The sequence below is a fragment of the Camelus ferus genome, chromosome 11 (genome assembly GCF_009834535.1).
Source record: "Camelus ferus isolate YT-003-E chromosome 11, BCGSAC_Cfer_1.0, whole genome shotgun sequence".
Classification (NCBI taxonomy): Eukaryota; Metazoa; Chordata; class Mammalia; order Artiodactyla; family Camelidae; genus Camelus; species Camelus ferus.
In genome coordinates this window covers 8,409,155-8,425,098 of record NC_045706.1, presented here as the reverse complement: position 1 = coordinate 8,425,098, position 15,944 = coordinate 8,409,155, and the positions used below count along the sequence as shown (strand labels likewise).

Below are 15,944 nucleotides of genomic sequence, written 5' to 3'. Positions count from 1 at the left end.
CTCTTCCATTTCCTGTCTTCCATGGGTAATCAAGCCACAGATTTGTGTGTGTATAATAATCACCTGGGAAGTTTGTTATAAATATGGACCACAATCCTACAGATCAGTAGGTCTAGGGTGAGGCCAAGGATTCAATATTTTATGCAGTTTCTTGGGTAATTCTGATAAAGACCATTGGGGGACCGACCTTGAGAAACACTTTCTTACATTTTGTCTTCCTTCTTTCTATATCCCTGGAACTACCATCACAGGCCAAGCCCTCGACGTCTTCCGGCTGGTTCACTAGAGTCACCTGCACTGCAGCTTCCTCCCTGCGCTTGTCTCTCACTCACCTCTAGCCACCCCTGCACTGGGTTGTCATGTCTCTTCTCTGAGTGAGAACCCAAAATGGTACCTCCACTGCCACTTAAAAAGTTCAGACTTCTCTTCCCAGCATTCAACCCCCTAAAATATCAGTCTCTCCTATTTATCTGTCCTTGTGCCCACTCTTTCTCCAACACAGAGCCACCATTCTAGTTCAGATGGCTCCCCTGCTGATTCCTGTATTTAAAAAATGGCTCATTCTCGGTTATCCACTTCCTCTAAATTTAGCCAACCCATTTTCCAAGGCCCACCTGGTATCCCAGCCCATTCATTCATCTGCTAGTCGTTTAGTGAGCACCCAGTAGGTCCCAAGGGAGGATGGTCCTTTCCATCCAGGACCTTCCAAGCTGGTGAAGGAGACAAGACATGAACACAGGTAGTCCCAAGTCAGTGGGAAGCCAATGAGTTATTAAGACACTATCATTTGCCACTGGATCCCCATGCCTGGCACATAGCAGGTGCTCAGTGATGTTTGTTAAACCTGAATGGACTAAATGTAAGTACTGTGGGAGGTTAGGTTTCCAGCTGGGGGAGTGAGGAAACATTCTATAAGGGTTTCCAATTTGACATTGGTCTTGCCTAGACGGCTAGGATATCATGTTGCTATAAGGGGTTAAAACATTCCAGGGAATGTTGATAACTCAAGAAGAGTCATCGAGGTGGGCAGTATGAGCTTCTTTCTGAGGGCAGGAGAACAACATACCAGAAGGAGAGGAGCTGGAAAGGAAGGTGGGAATCTGACTGTGGAGGGTTTTGAAATTCAGGCCTAAGAACTTTGGCTTTTATCCAGTAGATGATGACGATACAGGGTAGGCAGGGAGAATGACACTAAAGTGGCTTTTTCAGATGTGTAGACAGGTGACACAGACTAGTGAGGAGAGACTGAAGTAGGGAAACTGGTTAAAAAATGATTATGGTGGGGAGGTTATAGCTCAAATAGTAGAGTACATGCTTAGCATGTATGAGGTCCTGGGTTCAATCCCCAGTACTTCCTCCAAGAATAAATAAGTAAGTAAACCTAATTACCTCCCTCCACCAAACAAACAAACAAATAAATAATTATAGTATTTCACTCATAAAGTAATTTTTAAAACCTTAATTCAAAATGGCTAGGGTGGGGTTGGGCGGAAGAAGTAGAGATCCTGCTGTTTTGAATGACTATCCAGGTCACCTGACCAGCACATATCAGAGATCTTCTTTGATACTATAATGAGATGATGGGCGTAGACAGTGCTTTGGAAAGGGAAAGCTCTGTATAGACATAAGGAAATTCCTACCAAGGAAAAGGTGAGTGGAGGAACTGACCTGATGTGGAGGTGGGAGGTGGGAGTGTGAAGGAAAAGGAGAGGGAGTACCTGCAAGCGTGAGAGGCTGGGTAATTTAGTGGCTGAGTGTCTAGATTCCGGAACCCCAATCCCCGCATTGCCTCTTATTAGCTGTGGGGTCTGGGAAAGTTACTTGGCTTCCTCGTGCCTTGACTTCCTAAGCTGTAAAATGGGAATGGAAACAATAATAGAGTTATTTTCAAGTCTGTTCAAGGCCATATGGCATGTAATTGCTTAGACTCATGACGGGCACATAGTAGGTGCTGAATAAGGATTAATTATTGTATTAACAGCACCAACTCAGTTGACTTCCAGAAGTCTCTCCTCCCCACAGGGAGACCTCTCCTGGGTCTTGTAGCCCGGACCACACATCTAGTCACTGGGTTATATCCTGTCTGGTCTAGTGCTCAACTTGTGCAGAGAATATAGACTTTTTCCCAGCTATAGCACCAGGCTCTGTAGGTCTCTGTATGGCCCCAGGACCTTATCCACTGACAAAGCATAATAGGTCTTCCTCAACAGATGTGTCCAGTTTAAACGAACTACTGTGAGTCTACAGACCCCCGACAGCATCACGGCCTGTGTCCACGGCTGGTCTGTCTACAGAACATGACGTTACTTCACAGTGGCTGAAAGAAATGGCTGGGAGTTGAAAGGCAGATAGGTTCATAATGCAAAAATCTGTCAAAGGGGCCACTTTGGAGGATATTTCTTACCTATTTGGTCAAAGTAATGGTTAGACCAAAGTCACTATACCTAACCAGAAAGAGCTGAGAACCAGGAAAAAAAGATTACTGTGTTTATGTTGAGCACCCCTTACCAAAGCTGCCTTTAAAAGACAAATCCAAACATGTAAAATTGGTTAACTTATATTGATTAAACAATCCCCCAATGGAAAAATCTATATTAAAAATGAAAATAGAAAAACAGAGAACAAAAAAGGGAAATAATTGTAAAAAGACAAACTCAGGAGATACTAGAAAACATCAAATTAAAACTAAAAAGCATGATTGAATTTACACATAAACTGTCGCTTAATGAAAGCAAATGCCTCAAGATTAACTACAGACAGCTAAAGACATGTAATAAAATATACTGGTTGACAAAAAGTTGGAATAGCTGGTAAACACACTTACCTGGTTAAAAGGAATAGTTATAAGACCTGCTACTCCCCAGGGCATGAACTTAAGGAAAAGTAATTCCACCCATGGATTCCCAAGTTGGCCACAAAACAGAATCTCTTGGATTGTCAAACATTCAGATTCCCAGGCCCCACTTTGCTAGGCCTGTGAGTCAGTGGGTTCAGGAAGCTGCTGTCTGATGCCAGGCTGTGATCCCTGCTGGGAGGTCATTTTCTCTCTCCGTGTTCTGAATACCCAGGTTCTAACATGGCTCATGTGTCTCAGTTTGCTCCAGGGGGAATGTTAGAGGACCCCAAGAAAGGCCGTGGAAGAGACTCCTTAAGAGAAGCCCCAGACCAGTCACATCTGTGGAGCAGAGAGACGGTGAGTTGGCACCAGACGATGCCCAGGGCCTCAAGTAAGGTGAGGGGTGGCACCTGCAGGGCAGAGGATTTGGAGAAGGTGGGAAAGCCCCTGGGAATGGATGGTCCCCATCCAGCAGGGCAGGCTGCTCATCCCCGGAAATAAAGCACCAAATTTTATTTCTGCTTAACAAGACAGGGATGTCCTTGGATCTTTATCTAATTTCATGGCCCTTATACATTAAAGACTGGCTTAAGTGTCTCTATTTCAGATGCTCTTAAATGCTGGGGTATAGGATAATCATCCCCAAAAGCCTTGCTGAACGTGCAAAACTGCACCCCACTCCCAGTCAAGGAGTGCGCTCCAGGGATCCGTCTCCCCGGAGATTCAAATGAGGGGGGTTGTGGGAGAGCCATACTTTGAGAAGCACTTCTCTGGGGCACAGAGAAGACAGGAAGCCAATCTCCTGGGGGATCCCCAGCAGCCAGCAGTGGGAATTTGTATTAGTCTCCTCATCTCTCTAACTACTCGTCGGTAAAGTGGAAATAATAAAAACAGCGAGCTCCTCGGGGTTCGACTGTGCCAGGCACCTTATATGTATTTGAGGCAGGTACTGTTATCACCGCCCCCACTTTGCTGATGAGGAGAGTGAAAGGTTAGGGATCCATACGAATAGCATAGCTGGTGAGTGGCCGAGCTGGGAAGCAAATTCAGAGTTCGCTGGGTGCTCTGAGGCTCCACCCTACCTGTCCCTGGGAATGATGGGGAGCCAGCCAGATGGATGGTCGAAGCAAAGTCGTCGGAGAGGTGAAGCGCGCGTGGCAGCTCATGGAAGAGCGCAGCAGCCTCTGGGACTCTTACGCAGGCGAGCGTGCGGGGCGAGGGGTGGGGGGAGAGTAAGGGAGCGCGCATGCGCCGCTGTGCGCGTGCGTTCTCCGATACCCTCAGCTCAATGCTGACAGTGACGCGGTGCGAAGTTTCCAGGAATCAGGAGATATGTCTTAAGCTAAAATACCAAGGAGCCCAGACCCCGAGAGTTTCCATCTTCTGGGATGTAGATATTCTTGCCAGAGCAGGTGGGCGGATCCAGCAGGAAGTACTTTTGAAAAGAACAAAGCGAAGCCAGATTTCCCGCCACGAGGCCGGCTGGAACCGGTCCGGTGGACGACACCACCCTTCGGGGAGGGCCCTGCACAGACCTGCCCGAGGACCAAGCAGGAGAAACCGAAATGAGCTGGGGGTCCCTGCCTGCCCCTCCTGCCTGTGGGGTCTCCGGGAAGCTGCTGACATTATCCGTACCCGTTTCCCCCCTGGCACAATGGGGCCAGTAATACCCGGGGAGGTAGGCGTGAGTCGTAAAAAGATGTCGGTTGCAAAGAGCTTAGCCCAGTGCCAGGGACACAGATGGCCCTTAATAAACAGCGGTTATTTTCTGGTGGTGATGGTGGTGAGGAAGAGGCTGACTCCATTCACCAGCGCTTTGGTCGGGGCTGGGGGCTGCGTTTCTCCCAAAGACTGGCTTGCTGTGCGGCTCGTGGAAGGTTTTGGAAGGTGCTCGGGCCGCGTCGAGGTGTATTTCGAAGGCGTGTGGTGCACGGTGTGCGACGACCTGTGGGACGAGCGTGAAGCCCAGGTGGTGTGCCGGCAGCTGGGCTGCGGGGCGGCCGTCTCTGCCCCTGGAGAGGCGCACTTCGGCCAGGGCTCCGGCCCCGTTCTTCTGGACGATGTGCAGTGTTCGGGGACTGAGGCCTTCCTGGCGCAGTGCTCCCACGCCGGCTGGTTCGCCCACAACTGTGGGCACAAGGAAGATGCTGGTGTCATCTGCTCGGGTAAATTTTTTCTCTTTTCAGGAGTTGATTTTTCATTTTTTCCCAGTCGTTTCCTCAGTTTCTCCCTGAAACACCAGGGCACCCTAAATTTAACCCCAATCTTCTTGTGTGTATTTGAGAAGCTAGAGGTAATCATTCTAGGGGAACATTTTAGGTTTGAAGTGAAAAAAAATCAGCCCAGTTGCAGTATTGGCTGCATAACTCCAGGTCCTAGATAAAAATGTCTCTTTTTCAAAAATTATTAAGAATTTCAAGACAGCAGAGCATTGAAGCAAGAGCAGGGCCCTTCTGAGCCAGGGGCCCTGTGCACTGCAAGTGCAGCTGGCCTCCCTGATTGATGTTTCTCTGATTCCCACTCCCTCTCCCTCTTTATGTGGCTTTTTGCACATCATTTGGCTTTTAGCGAACACAGCAGAAGTGATACCAACCAGAACAACGGCTGTCCTCCTGCTCTCACTGCACTGCTGTAAGAAGCACCTGTTAGTTCTGATCTACTGACCTGTCCTTCCATAGCCGGAGAAGCAGGCCTCCTCCAGTGATGCTGCGCCTGACATTTCTGCTTTTGGAGGAAATCTACCTCCTGGAGACCATGCCATCATGGCTCTGATAAACTGACTGGGTGATAGGGCCAACTCGAGTCAGGAGCCAGAGGAAGCCGTCCCCTTGCTCCACAGCCTTGGTTCTGGTGGAACTGGGGGGAGATTGCTCTCCCACTCCCAGATCACTCCCCCCACATCTTTGGTGCCAGGAAGCAAGACCTGAGCCATCACCAAGTGCCCAAGAGCCAAGCACACGTTCATGCAGCAAATATTACTGCAGAGGACTTGGCAACCCAGCAGTGGACACCATGTCTCTGAACCGTGGGATTGACTTCAGACTCTTCCATGTGCCAGCCTCTGTCACTCAGCACTAGACTCACCTCTCTTGGTGACGGCAGACACCAGACCCTGCCCTTTTGGGACCTTTCCCACTGCAGGCGGCTCTGTCTTGAGAGCAGGTTAAGGGGGTGGAGCAGAGTTCTGGCCCATTAAACCACAATTCCCAAGGCCTACCCCCAGCCTGCAGGGTAAAGGCAGCACTGGCCCCTCAACCTCCTGGACCCTTGGGACCTACCTTACTGTCGAACCATGCCAGACACTTTCCAGATCCTTTCCTGTGAGTCCTCAGGACAGGCAGGACTGGGCAGAGGTCACCTTTGCCTCGTCTGGGTGCTCCAGGCAGCCTGGGCCAGTGGGAAGAGGACTCTGCTAGCCTCTTAGGCAGCGTGTCCTTGGGCCAAGTACTTTGGGGGAGAGGGAGGGGCTGAGACTAGTCCAGTTAGCAATCAGTAGAGCCCATTTTAAAGCACTTTTCAGGTATAAATTTTGAACAGTTGTTCTCAAGCAGGGGTGATTTTGTCCCCCAGGACATGTGACAATGTCTGGAGATATTTTTGATTGTCACAAGTAGGGGGTGCTGCTGACATCTTACGGGTGGAAGCTAGGGATGCTACTGAATACCCTACAGTGCGCGGACCAGCCCCCACCCCAGAGGATTTTCTAGCCTGAAGTGTCAGTAGTGCTGATGTTAAGAAACCCTGCTTTAAGTGGGGAGGGTAGAGCACATGTGTAGCATTATATAAGGTCCTGGGTTCAATCCCCAGTGCCTCCTCTAGAAATAAATAAGTAAATAAGTAAACCTAATTACCTCCCCCTCAAAAAATAAATAAATAGATAATAAACATAAAAATCGTGCAACACATTTTTAAAAAATAATTTAAAAAAAGAAAGAAACCCTGCTTTAGAATTAGGCATGTGTGGTTGAATTTGTTCATTTTAATAGGGACTTATTCAGTTATAATTAATTGATGGTTAATAATTAATAATTGCTTTACTAATGAAGGCAAAGTTTTCTACAGCTCCTTCCTCAAGTGTCAGCCTCAGTCCAGATACTTTCCCAATAATTCCTGTACGGATTAAAGTTGACTAAGTTTACTCCGTCATTTTTCTGGGGAGAGGAATAATCTAACTTCTTTCAAATATGGTATTTTGACAGCCTTTCTGAATCTTTATTATAATCTTAGCACTCCATGTGTTCCAAGTCCAGGTATATTGAATGTCTTGAGTGGTTTTGCCTGAAAGGCTGCCTCGAAGTGCGAGTGCAGTCAGGTCACGGGGCACGTCACAGTTTTCTGGCACCTTCCATCCATTGGCCCACTCTGTCCTTACACAACTCAGGCGGTTTGTGTTACGATCCCTGTTTTACAAATAAGGAAACTGAGGTTCGGCAACAAGGTTAAATCAGGGCCGAGTGCCTCAACCAAAGTCACATGGCAAATATTCAAGCCTCTGGACTCTGCATCTGGTGCTCAGGCCCCTCCACCAAATATGCCTACATTCAGGAAAAAAAAAAAACTGCCCTGAGCCTAAACAGAATGTACAGACGTTCAGAGTTGTCTTTGATGCTCTGCTGGTGACCTCATTCTTCTCACCTACTTGCCCCCAAGGAAGCCTGGCACGCTCCCCAGAGGCAGCTGCCCTAATTTATTTAAACCAGAGCCTCCAGACCCACCTTCCTGCATCATTGAAACTCACATCACCCTTGTTTTGTTTCCTGAAGTGCTCTTCCTCCAGTGATGTTGAGAGAAAGCTGCTGTGTGTTAACTGGGGAGATGAGTGACTGACTATGAGTGAGAGAACCAATGTTAGCAGGGTAGCCAGTTCCCACGTTTCTCAAACACGTGCCCCCAGGGAGCACGGCCTAGGGTTGCCTTCCCCAAGCACAGACCCTTCTCCTTGAAATCCTTTTGTCTTAAAAAGTCACATGGTGTTTGACTTCCAAGTTAATATAAAACCACTTTATTTTAATGTGAAAATAATGTTTTAAATACCTTAGGAAGATGTATCTGTTTAGCCTGGAGATTGGGTGTCTCCAACCCCAGCTGCAGGTTGAGAAACAGAAAAACCAACCCCTGTTGAATGTACCAGGCTATTGCTGAGTATGGGGTTAGGATCAAGATGTTTGTATTTTCCGAAATATTGAAAATAGTCAAAAGGTCTTTCCTTCCCATATTCCTTTTTGGATTAATCATATAAAAGACTAATTCCAGGTTGAACTTTTTCACTGGGGTCTTAGCAGTGGGACAACTGCTGACGCTTCCATCAAGTTCAGGGTATTCCAGAATTTTTAATATCTCTAATAGACTCAAGTTACATTCAGCTTTCTTTTCTTTCTCACAGAATATGAATATGAAATGTCAGGAGCTTTTGGTAAGAATCACACTTTAGTATATCTTTAGTGGAACACCCACGGATGCCCCCAGTCCTCTGATTATATTTGCCAACATAACCTGTTGCAGGAGGTGGGGCGGGGGAAGAAGACAAATAGTGAATTTAATCAAAAGGGCTCAGCAAAGGAAAGGAAAAAACAGTTGCTTCCTGGCCTTTAAGCATGGACAGAACATTTTCTCCCCAAACTGTTTTGTTCTCATTGCCTGAATGTTTTTTAGAAAATTGTGAAGTGAGAATATGAATATGACTTAATAAATTATCATTCAAGGATGTAATTGAAGTAAAACCAGACCGAAGAAAATCCTAGCTTCAGACACCTCGCTAGTGCCTGTGACCTGATGTGTGGCCCTGGGGCACTGAGCACCTCTCCATAGCCATTTAGCACATTCAGAGATGAACGAAGAGAAGCTCATTCTCTCTTGTTAACTTGAGCTGTTAACAGCTTTCTTCCTTAGCAGTCCCTTTATGAGTGACAGAGGAAAACACTTCTGTAAACGCTTGACCTGTTTGCCTTTCTGGCATGTTCATGGCAGAAGGCATGTTTTCACAAGTGATCCAGTTTAAAAGAACAACGTGTGAGTGACTCTGAGCTGCCCCAATGGACCATCAGTCTCTCACTTGCCACCGATCAGAAAGAACCTGCCTAATATATTCCCTGAGGCAGCCCTTAGCTCAGTGTCTACTCCACTGGTAGGAGACTTGGGTGGACGACTTTGCACAGCTAGTGGCACGTTCTCATTTCTTTCTCTCTGCTCCTAGACGCTGAGGTCCTAACACCATTTCCTGGTGGTGAGTCAGGGTTTTCTAACTCCTCATGTGATGTGGTTTGGTGGGTCATGTGCTTCTAAGTGGTGAGTAGGACTCCAGCTTTATAAATACTACCAAACAGAACAGTGTCACCTGGAGACTTCCATGCCTTCGCCTCGTTCATAAATCTCTGCCTTTTCCCAACGCGCCATGGAAGGCACTACCTCTCCCCCATCCCTCTTTGTCTGCTTACCTCCTTCCTGCTCTTCCTCCAAGCCTCAGGACCATCATCACTTCTTAGAAAAGATATCCTGGAACCCCCAGCCCCTTATGCTCTCAAAACATTATGAGCATCTCCCCATTTGCTTCTTAGCACTTTGCAGAATTGTAAGTTCAAACTTAATTTTGGAATCATGTGACTGCCTCCTCCAGTCTCCTCAAACTAGACTCTAAACCCCATGGCAGAAGAGACAGATTTGTTCTCTGAACCACAGGACCCCAGGGCTCTCTGCTGGGACGCAGCATGTGTTCAGTAAACCCTTGTTGAGTGGCTAAACAGAGGGGTTGATACAGAATAGATTCCTTCTCCTAACACACCCTATTTTTGTATTTTTGAAAGACTGGCCACAGTTGCAACTAGTGAACGGGTCAGACAGATGTTCCGGACGTGTGGAAGTTTTCTACCATGGCCGGTGGGGCAGGGTGTGTGACGACCTGTGGGACATGAATGACGCCGACGTGGTGTGCCGGCAGCTGGACTGTGGGCGTGCCCTCGCAGCCCCTGGGGAGGCCCGATTTGGTGACGGGGAAGGTGATTTTCTGCTGGATGAGGTAGACTGTACGGGAAGAGAAAGTTTTCTGGGCCAGTGTCCTCATGCCGACTGGTCCCTCCACAACTGCGGTCCTGGAGAAGACGCCAGCGTCGTCTGCTCAGGTAACGGTCACCTCTCCCTCCTGGGATGCACATCTCACCATCTCTGACCACTTGTATGAACCAAAAGTGAAAAAGCATTTGTAATTTGAGAGCTTCAACTTGAGCACAGGAATTTTCTAGCGACAAGATGTTGAAATGGATTTTATACAGACAAACGTAGTGGAAGACATTGGCATTTCCATTGCAAGGACTAGGCTTCAAAATGACTGGTGAAAAGACCCCATCAGTCAACGGTGACATTAATCACTCACGGAGCGCGTTCGACCTTTGGAACACTGTGGGGCATCAGAGATCAGGTTTTTCCAGTAGAAGTTTGCAGTTTAATGAAGGTCAGGAAACCAGGAGTTTATAAATTGGAATAGCACTGAGTTTTGTCCTGTTGACTGTGAGTCCAGGTCAGGGACTGCCAATCTCAAGTCCAGTTAATAATTACCATGGTCATTCTGGCGCAGGGTTTCTCAGCCTCAGCGCTACTGATGTCAGGGCCGCATAATTTTTTTTTCAGAAAAGAATGCACCAAACACATTTAATTTACATTTCTTTTCTTTTTTTTTTTAAGCAAATGACAAAGACCCGATCTACCAGCTTTACTTTTTTAAACGTAGGCTTAATAGTACATATTTAAACAATTTTCAAAACTTAACTTGCCAGCACTCATGCACATCTAGAAAACATCTTCAATTTATACTAAACCAGAAATGTGTCACCTTTAATGAACTGGTATCTTTCACTACTGAAAATACATCACAGAGGTGATGGGGGCTGTCCTGCACACTGTAGGCTGTTTGGCAGTATCCTTGACCTCTACCCACTGAACGACAACCCCCCACCAGCTATTACAACCAAGAACGTCTTCAGACTCTGTCAAATGTCCCCAAGGTGAGAGTAGGGGAAATTGCCACTGATTGAGGGCCACTGGTCTAGCCATACAAATGAATTTCCACCCAGCACGGCCCAACATGTGACTAATATTTACCACACTACCAATGCTAAAGGCATAAATGCGTGTGCCAACTGGGAAATGATTTAGTGGAAATAGAGCAGTGAACTTGGTTATTTGCTAAAACTTCAAATTGCATTCGGCCAGAAAGGCTATCCATATGACAATAAGTTTTTAAAGTCAGTTCAAACAGCTCAGATGTTGGGTGTGTCTGTCTGTGTGTTTTGGTTTGTTATCATTTATTTTTTGTTTCTCTTTTTTTTCCCTTTGATTTGCCTTTGTCTTGTTTTGTTAGTTGAGTTGTTGGTTCAGAATTCCATACAAGCAGGCTGTTCTCTGTACAGCCACTGGGTTCTACTGTTTTGTGTGTGTGATGAGTGTCTGCCTCCTGTCTGAGATACTGCAGTCCTCTGGGTGGAAACAGCCCAGCCACAAGTGGGTGGAACGTGGTATGAGACACACTGCACCACGACACAAGCGCATGCTTGCTGGCCAACTGAAGTCATCTCAGCTAAGGCAGGGAGCGTCAACACTTTCGTCTCTGGGGGGAGTCATATTTTTTCCTTCTAAAATTCATATTTAATTGAAACATCTCTAGATGGACCCCTTTCTAAAATGATCTTTTCTTTCCACACACATTAACAGAGACTGAGTATTTAAAGCTCACGTGGGGTCCATTCATGCTTTTATTTTGCCAACCTGAACTTTTTCATTCTATGGGCTACCTGGGTGGGTAAAAGGTGGATCATAAAGGGGAAAAAAAAAAGGAACAAGTAGTGGGAGGGATTGGACTGCCGCTTTTTGACTAACCATTATTTGCCGTTTCCACATTCCTGAGCCATTACGATGATTTAAGCTGCAGATGCTGTTGGACCACTTTCTTCCCTCCACAAGGGTTTATTTTCATTTCAATCATGAGGGTTTTACATTATTCTCTAGTATTGGTATTTTCATTTTTTTCAGCGGAATTGCTATTAAAAGCACTATTGCTATCGCCATGTGAAGGGAAAAGCTTGGTAAATTATTTGTTTAGCTTATGCAACAGTTCAGCATACATTCCTTCCCGCTATGTGGGCTCAGAACGAATACTTTACATCCTCACAGGTGCTGAAGTCTCAGCCCTTCCCTCTGCACAGGATGCTGCGAAGTCACTGCTGCTGCCACCAGGTAGGGAGTATTTTCATGTTGAATTGGCAGTACTTGACGCATATTTTCCTTTTGTTTAAAAACTAAAAGTTTTGTTTTGTTTTTTGGTCGGAAATGCAGAGCCACATTTGGAGGGGAGAACATATTACATATTTTGTACATGAATCATCAGTTTATTGGTGTCTAGAAACCTGTGAGTCCTGAGACTTGTAAACCCAGTGGGAACATGTGAAAGACAGGCATGTAGATGAGCCCAGGTGAGCTGTGGGAGGAGGGAGAGATGATGGGTTTGGCAGCAGAAGGTCTGAGTTTAAGTTCCGTCTCTGCCATTTATTTAGTGTGGCCTTGGGCAAGCAAGTTACTCTCCTTTTTAAAAAGGGGATAAAAACACGCACTTGGCAGTGCTTTGTTGGGGTTTAATGAGATGTACATAGACTAAGAAGAGTGACTTTGATGGAGCGTCAGTGATGTTTGAGGCACTGTTTAAAGACCTTTACCTGCAGAACTATTAGTTACCTAATTCCCTGATCCAGGGCTCAGCAGACCTTTTCTGTGCAGGACCAGATATGATTTCAGGCTCGGTGGAGCAGACGGCCGCTGCAGCACCTGCTCAGCGCTGCTCCGGTGGCATGAAGGCAATCACAGACGATTTGTGAACTGACGGCCATGCCTGTGTTCCAAGAAAATCTCCTTTACAGAAACGAGCACTAGGCTGGATTTCAACCACAGGCTTTAGTTTCCTGACCCCTGCTCTAAAGAATTAGTTAATTCTGAGCACTTTGCATGCATGACATTTACTTCCCACAGCAGCCTTATGAAGTAGGTACCGTTGTCATTCCCACCACACCGATGATGAAACCGAGGCATAGAGAAGAGAACCAGCTTGCTCAAGGCCGAGAAGTCGGCGAGGAGCGCAGCTGCCCTTCTGTTAGATATTGTGATACCTTGCTTGGCTTTGATGGAGAGCCAGTGTTTAAAATGGACATATTTTTCCCATTTAGTGAGTTTCTCAAATCAGAAGTCTTTGGAGCCATCCCTGTTCCTCCCTTTTCCTCACTCCACACGTCCAGCACCATCAGAACATTCTCTGGCTCTGTTTCTGGAATACATGCTACACCCATGAGCGTCTCCCAGCTCTGCTGTCCTCTGTCATCCAGACCCCGTCGTCTGTCATCCTCATCATGGCAGCAGCCTTCCAAGTCTCTGTCTCTTGTCTTTCCCCCTCCAATCCACATATAATCTGTTTTTGTCACAGAAACTAGAACAGGCTGGTCAGTTGTAAGTCAGACCACTCCCCTGTACTCAGAACGCTGAAAAGGCTGCTCTGTTTGGAACAGCATCCAAACCCCTCCTGTGGCCTGTGCAGCCCCACGTGACCTAATCCTCATCTGCGCCTCTGATCACCGAGGAAACACTCGGCTTGCACCAAGCTCCCCACTGCCTTTCTCTCCATCCTTTGCAACTGACAAGGTGGTTCCCACCTTGGGACCTTTGTACTGGATCCTCCTTCTAACTGCAGTGTCATTCTCCCAGATTTTTTCTTAGTTGACTCCTTGTCATCAGGTGTCAGCTAAAATGTTGCCCCTTCAGAGAGGATTCCCCTGAATATTCAATCCAAAATAGGCTCCCTGTCAGTCATGTTTGGTTTTTATCAACCTGCTGTTTATCTCTCCGTAGCGGTTGCACCATCTGCGATGGTCTTTATATTTTTCTTTTGTTCACCTGCTCATCATGTATCCTCCCCTTCCCACTTCCCAGAATCTAAGTTTTGTGAGAGCAGGAACTTTGTCTGTCTTGTTTATCTCAGAGCCAAGGACCTTTCCTGTGTATAATAGGTTCTAAATAAATACTTATTTATTATTAATAAATGAAAAAGAACAGATACATGGTAGCATTCTGCCTCTCTTACAAAGTTGCTGTTGAAGACAAGGCATTAGTCATTAAAATGTTCAGTGATCTTCAAACAAAAACAGTAACTTCCTTAAGGAAAAGACCACTTCTCGGGCAATGAGAATTTCATCGTGCAACGTGATTCCTGTCTCCCTTCCAGTTCCAGGAAGTGCAGAGATTAACTGAATGATCAGTCCAATAATTAGCGAAGGGTTTGGCTGGCTGGCTGGTTGGTTTTCTACCTATTTCCCTTCCATTCATATGGGCATTAGCTTTGTGTTTCTATTTTTCTGGTCTTGCAATGCAGATACATATATTTTACTACCAGTAATTTGAAATCTGTCCCAGATATATATTTATATATAGCAGATTCATAGAAACGTTCCTGAAAGTTCAGGAAGAAGGTATAATGGCCAGTGGACCCTGAGGGAGACATGGGCTGAGAAGACAGCTCCAATGTGGACCTGCCATGGTCATCCTGCCTTGTTTTCAGTTGGGAGCCACCGTGCCGGACAGGCTGAACACCAGTGGTGACTGGCCTGCTCTGTGGGTAGGCGTTCCGTGGAGCCAGTACCACAGGTTAAAGCTGTTACCTCTAGGTCCCTGCAAATCAATCAAGTCAGCAAATCCTTCCAAGAGCCTGTTATGCCCAAGGGACTGTATTTCACCAGGAGTTCACTATATTTCGCATTTCCTGTTTTTGACTTGTCATGTTATAGATTTGGTAAAAATCAACAGGTAGGTGAGATGAAGGTTATTGCATTTAATTGAATAAGAAATATTTCCATTTGTTTATACCTAATAGGTGATGGAAATTCAGCAACCGTATTGTCAGGTAAGAGAACATTTTTGTGCTGTCTTCCCTGGCACAGTTCTGATTACCTGTCCAAATACAGGAGAGAAATGCGTGGAAGAGATGCGGTGTTTTGCTGAGCGCCTCATTGTAACCTGCCCCTCATAATGGAGTTTGTGTGGAGTGATTGTCAGGGTGTTGCCCCAGTCGATTCACTAACTTCCAAAATAAAGAGAGATAATAATGCCATTGTTTTGAAAAAATACTGGAAACTATTTTGAACATAGCGATTTTATCATTGTTTTTAAGCTTCATGTTGGCTGTTGCTCTGAGAGTGTTCAAAATGTCTCAGTTTTTATAAATGACAAGTTTCAAATTTTCTTTGGAAGAAGTGTCATTTGATCTCATGGAATATTTGCTTATTGTATGAGTTTCTTGTTGCTGCTGTAACAAATTGTCATAAACTTAGTGACTCAAAGTCAGCAGTCAAAAAATGAGCCTCACGAGCTAAAACCCAGGGGTCAGCCAGGCTGTGTTCATTCTGGTGGCTCTACTGGAGGATCCATTTCCTTCCCTTTACCTGTCTAAAGGCCACCAGCATTCTTTAGCTTATGGCCTTCTCTCTCTGTGTTCAAAGCCACCAGTGTAGTGTCTTCAAAATTTCTTTCTGACTCTCTTCTGCCTTCTGTTTCCACTTTTAAATACACTTGTGATTACATCAGGGCCATCTATAATCCAGGATAATGTCTCTACCTTAGCAGCTGATTAGCAACCTTAATTCCATCTGTAGCCTTAGTTCCCCTTTGCCACGTAATGTACTATATTCATAGGTTCTGGGGATTAGGACGTGGGCGTTTTTTCAGGAACAGTATTCTGACTCTCACACTTACTTATGAAGTATAGTTCTGCAGCTGCTACTGCCCAGTGGCTCAGAAATGGACACATGACTCAGGACATACACTGAAACATGGTGACCCAGACAGCAAGCTGAGAGAATAAAAGTGTGACAGAAGAGGGCAGGCATCTACCCAAGTTAGTGCAAAGAGATAAGCAATGGCCGTTCACCCACTGGACATTTCTTATGGATATCATTGAGTGATTTCCGTGGTCTGGTGCAGCATGGAGTCGTGTCGGGAGAGCTGGAGAGAACATGGGACACTGTGGGGCCGTGGGGTGGTTTCCTGCTAGGGCAGCACCTCCGACTCAGAGACAGGCCAGTAATAT

General features: G+C 46.1%; 1 protein-coding gene across 2 annotated transcripts in view; it reads left to right on the top strand.

Moving 5' to 3' along the window:
* The first annotated feature begins 3,103 nt into the window (after positions 1 to 3,103).
* LOC102519002 (putative DMBT1-like protein) overlaps positions 3,104 to 15,944 on the top strand; it is a 65,916-nt gene continuing 53,075 nt past the window's right edge. For both annotated transcript variants that reach the window (XM_032490725.1, XM_032490724.1), the window contains exons 1-3: positions 3,104 to 3,193; positions 11,996 to 12,058; positions 14,733 to 14,762. The gene's annotated coding sequence lies outside the window, so the exon portion shown is untranslated. The remainder of the gene's footprint in view (positions 3,194 to 11,995; positions 12,059 to 14,732; positions 14,763 to 15,944) is intronic.